The 5,258-nt window shown below is 58.7% G+C and overlaps 1 pseudogene; it reads right to left on the bottom strand.

The window, feature by feature from the left end:
- Positions 1 to 208: 208 nt before the first annotated feature.
- Positions 209 to 3,983, bottom strand: LOC125181440 (PHD finger protein 24-like; annotated as a pseudogene).
- Between the last annotated feature and the right edge of the window lie 1,275 nt (positions 3,984 to 5,258).

Below are 5,258 nucleotides of genomic sequence, written 5' to 3'. Positions count from 1 at the left end.
GCGTCTTCCCCGCCAGCCAATCAGCATCTGGCTCCCCACCGGCAGGCAGTGGGGAGCCACGCGGGATTGGCAGGCAGGGTGAAGGGGGCAGGGCTTCCCTCAGCCAATGGGATATGTGGGGCAGGTCACCATGACAACGGGGCTCCCCCCATGGGGAAGGCATCGTCAGCCAAGATGGTGCCGGGGTGGGCGGGCAGGCAGGAGGGGGCTAGGCTGGTGGCTGCAGGTGGACAGCAGCGCTGTTGGGGCAGGCGGCCAGGATGTAGGCGACGTTCTCCCGCAAGAAGCTGGACCAGTTGACGCACCTGCAGGGATGATGCTGTCACACCGCCACCCCCTGGAGCCCCCAATGGGGAGGGCTTCGGGATGCCCACCCCACTGCCCCTCCACTCCCTTCTCCAAGACGGGGTGCACGCCGCCCTCCAGAGCGGCCACCTCACCTGGCCTCCTCCTGCTCCACAGCCAGCAGGGTCTTCTCCTGGCTCTTGCTGCTGCTGGCAGGGCTGCTCTCTGACATGGGCCCCACATGGCTGATGCTGCAGGAAAGCAGGGCGCTGTTCATCCCCGTGGCCGGCGGGGAGCGGGTGTACGGTGCGAGGGAAGGGCTGCAGCCTTTTTCCACACCGAGGTTGCCCCTCTGTGGGCATCTCCGTACCTGACGTTGCAGGACGGCGTCTCCTTCTGGTGTTTGCGGAACCAGGCGTGCCGGGTCTTGTGGCACTCGTTCTCCCCAATGAAGCCATCGCTGTCCTGGTCCAGCGCTGGGAAGGCCACGCATGCCCACTCACACTCCTTGGCCGTCAGCAGCCGCAGAAGGGAGTTCTGGGGTCGGAGAGGGGAACAAGGAGCACTCATGCCAGGTTTGGGGACCCCCTTCACCAGCCGGGGAAGATCTGGGCAAAGCTGCAGGGTCATGAGCAAGTTGCAATGGATGCCCCAGCCCTGGCACTTGTACTGGGTCGGGTTGGGATGTTAACTTTCCCTGCAGCAGCCCATACAGTGCTGTGCTCTGCACTTGTAGCTAAAACAGCAGTGGTATCACACCAGTGTTGTGTCTGCTGCTGAGCAGTGCTGGCACAGCATCAGGACTCTCTCTAACTCCCCTAGGGGTGGGCAAAGATGTGAGAAAAGAAACATCACCAGGGCAGCTGACCTAAACCAACCAAAGGGATATTCCATACCATATGATGTCACACTCAGCAATAAAAGGTGGAAAAAGGAGGAAGAGGGGAGGGGTGGGCTCTCGTTGGGAAAACGTCTGTCCTCCTCCCGAACACCGGCTACGTGCGTTGAGGCCCTGCTTCAAGGACGTGGTCAAGCATCGCTCATTTGTGGGAAGTAGAGAGTAATTTCTTTCCTCTGCACTTCCACATAGCCTTTACTTGTTTTGTTTAGTTTTCCCTTTCCCCCTCCCTTTTCCCCTTTCCTTTTTTTTCCCCCTTTAGTTAAATTGTTAATTATTTAGTTAAATTGTTTAGTTAAATTGTTTAATTAATAATAATCTTTCCTTAATAATTATTTTTTTTCTCCCCTTTAATTAAATCATCCTTATCTCAACCCGTGAGTTGTTCTTTCCTTTACTTCTTCCCCTCCTCATCTAAGGAGGGGGAGTGAGAGAGCGGTTGTGGTATTCAGCTGCCTAGCACGGTAAAACCACCACAGCACCGCAGCCATACCTGCGGCAGGAGTTTCTGCAGCAGCTGGATAGACTCGTGGGAGAGGAAATCCAGCCACTTGATTTGCCCCTTCTTGTTGGGGTCCAGGGCAGAGAACTGCAGGGTGGCCCGCTCCTCCTGTGCCTCCCCCATGGGCCGCTCAAACTGCTGCTTGTGCACCAGGTGCTTGTAGTGCAGGAAGTCATCCAGCATCAGGCAGGTCTCTGTGGGGGAAGATTTGGGGCATCCCTTTCACCAGCCTTTCCCCGGGCATCTGGGAGTGCCATGAATCCCTCTCACCTCCCCTGCTTCCTCGACTGCGACGGGGGACCCAAGGCTGCCACCCTTAGCAGAGCTCTTACCTTCTGATGGTCAGGGTAGCGGTGACACCCTCAGCCCAAGGGCTGCATGAGGGGTGAGTGAGGGCTCAGCCCATCCTGCCACGGGGAGGGTCTGCACCTGGAATGATCTTGCACTGCCGCAAAGTCTCCATCAGGCTGTACATCTCCTCCTCCATCAACAGGAGATTGAGGTTGTCCTAGAGGGTGAAGACGGGGGTGGGCGTTAGCATATGACCACTGTGGGGAGGTGGGGAGGGGTCAGTGTCATAGAATCACAGAATAGTTTGGGTTGGAAGGGACCTTAAAGATCATCTAGCTCCAACCCCCTTGCCATGGGCAGGACACCTCCCACCAGCCCAGGTTGCCCAAAGCCCCATCCAGCCTGGCCTTGGGATGGGGCATCCACAGCTTCTCTGGGCAGCCTGTGCCAATAACTCACCACCCTCAGAATAAAGAATTTCTTCCTTATATCTAATCTAAATCTCCCCTCTTTTAGTTTAAAGCCATTCCCCCTTGTCCTATCACTCCAGCCCCTGACAAAGAGTCCCTCCCCAGCTTTCCTGTAGCCCCCTTTAGTTACTGGAAGACATTCTAGTCCCCTGGTAGCTCCCTGTCAGGGTGGATGGCAGGAGCCGAGGAGCAGCAAGAGCCCCAGCACCCTGGAGCAGGCCATGACATGGGACTCTGCTGGTGTTCATTATGGGCACTCACGCAGTAGTAGCAGCTCCATCCAGTCTCGGTGTGTGCAGTCTCCATCACCTCCACAGCACTGTTGTTCTGCAGGTAGCCCATGCGGCGCAGGCAGCCATCGTGGTACACCCGGCTGCAGATGCGGCAGGGGAAGAGGCTCTCGGCTGTCCACACCTCGCAGATCTCACACATCTCATCACTGAGGATCTGCGGAGCGATGGGCAGCTACGGCTCAGCACCCTGCTCAGAGAGGCAGCGTGGGTGCTCCCCAACGTGGGGGCACCACATCACAGGTGGGGATGGGTGTAGGGGTGTCAAGGGGATGGGAGGGCAGGTTTTTGAGGTGGTGACACAGTCAACAGGTGGGTGGTGGGGTCATGGCTGGCTTGCTGGCCAGGTAGGGTTAATGGTGTAGGTATGGGTCCATAGGAAGAATGGATATGGCTGTAGGGCCATATGTATGGATGGACTGTGTCCATGCATAGTCCATCCACTGCTGGCTGGACTATAGGGCTGTGGGTGTGGGTGGATGGAAGTTTTGATCTGTGGGTTGGCTGGTTGTAGGCATGGACAGAGAAGCTGCAAGGTTGTAGGTTTGCTGGGATGTGTGCCTGTAGTTGTGGGTGGATGGTTGGGTAGGGTTGCAGGTGTGGTTGGGCTGTAGGATCACAGGTGTGCATGGATAAGCTATGGGGTTGTAGATCAGCTGGGCCGTGAGGGTTGTAGGTGTGGATGGTCAGGCTGGTCCATAGGGCTTGCATGGACAAACATGCAGAGCAATGCTCCTGCCTCCAGCCTCTGGAGGCACACAGCCAACACCGAGGAGGCTGTCACTGCCTGGTGGGCACCGTGGATGCTTGCAGACCCCCTGCGTGTCTCCAGCCCTGGCCTCCTCCCTCCTACCCCTGCCCCATGCTCAGCTGCTCACCTGCTCCTGCTGCTCCAAGCTGATGTCCAGTGGCTCGTCATCATGCAGCTCCCGCTGTGGCCGGATGAAGGCGGGTGGCGTGAGCCTGTTGGCTCGGTCAAACTCCTCCGGCTCCACACCCCGGCCGTCCTGCAGCCGCTCCCACGCGGCCTTGCTGGCGCTGCCCTCCTCTGGCTGTGAGGGCCCCATGGGCACTTCCTCCTCTCCCTCTTGCACTGTCTGCTCCAGCGTCCCTCAGTGCATGCCCCCAGCCTCCGCCCGCCGCCGCGCTGCTGGCTGCTCCTGCAGCCCGTCTTTGAAGGCTGACATGGCCAAGCTGACCTTCTGCACCTTCTCCACTGTCTGCCGCCTTGACATCAGCACCCCCATGGCTCTGCAAGGGGGGGGGGAAGGTGCAATGCTGCATGCAACTGCTGCACCATCGAGCCAAGTCCCTGGCTCCAAAAACGTGTCCAGATGGCTGTGTGCCAGCCACGCAGGGAGCAGTGGTGCAGTGGTGGCTGTGGGGAGATGGACCCAAACCCATGTGGAGACCTGGCTATGGAGGGTCTGAGTGTTGAGGGCATGCTGCCTCACCCATCCCCGCTCTGCAGGCTCCAGCTTAACAAGAAATGCTTCCAGGCCCTTCCCACACCAGGCCAGTGGACCCCAGAGGGCTGGGGCCAGCTGTGACCCTGCCCCTTTCTTGCACCCACATGAGAAAACCTCTTTGATCAGCCAAGGGTGAGATGTGTCCTCCCAGCAGTTCTGCTCAGGGCTAGGGCATGGCAGAGCTGGTGCTGGTTCTCCTACCTTCCCTCAATTTCTCTTCACCCCCAGGTCCGTCTAGCTCACAAGCTCGTGTATGTGTGTGCTGCTGTGGCTGGGCTGTGGGAAAGCTGTGAGGGTGCAGGAGGGAAGGGGAGCAGTGCATGGACCTGGGATGCACAGAAGCCAAGAAGGGACTTTGGGTGCAGGGCCAAGGGAAGATGGGTTTGGGGTAAAATGGGGAGCGCAACAGCAAACAGGTTGGGCTCTGTCTCAGTGCGGGTAGACATGATCCCAGGCTGCAGAAGGGCTGAAGATGGGGTGGGCTGAGACCAGGGAGAAGGAGGATTTCCTCTCTAGCAGTGTGGGGCATAGCATCACCCAGCGTGGGTCCCAACACTGCTCCATGCCCAGCTGGGGTTGCATTGTGGAAGATGCTGCAGCAAAGAGGAGCTCCCAGCCTGCACCCAGGGACAAGCTGGTGGCACTTGGTGACTGCGAGGTGGGGAGGCATCGATGCAGCCATCTCCCAGCCCCTCTAGCATCGTGGCGTGACAGGAGGCAGGGAAGTCCCCGGGGGAGTGGGATTAATTAGCACCACAAATGATCACACAGGGATTTCGTAGCTGCAGGAGGCCCCAGTGCTGTGGGCACTGCTGCAGCAAGGAGCCTTGGCATGGTAATTACAGCTGCCCCACATCAGAGCAGGGTGTGTGGGCAGACAGCGGCTGTGGGTGGCAGCTGCTCTGTGCCAGAGCAGCCACGCAGCAGATGCACGACCTAGATGCTCATACCTAGCCAGCCCCTGCCGCGCCAGCCCTGTTCATGTGCATGCACACACACATGGGCATGCAAACCCAAACACCACTGCGTACACTCGCACGCATGCGACTTCCC

The sequence above is a fragment of the Anser cygnoides genome, chromosome 36, assembly GCF_040182565.1.
Source record: "Anser cygnoides isolate HZ-2024a breed goose chromosome 36, Taihu_goose_T2T_genome, whole genome shotgun sequence".
Taxonomy (NCBI): Eukaryota; Metazoa; Chordata; class Aves; order Anseriformes; family Anatidae; genus Anser; species Anser cygnoides.
The sequence above is the reverse complement of the archived record's forward strand: the minus strand, read 5'-3'. Positions and strand labels throughout refer to the sequence as shown.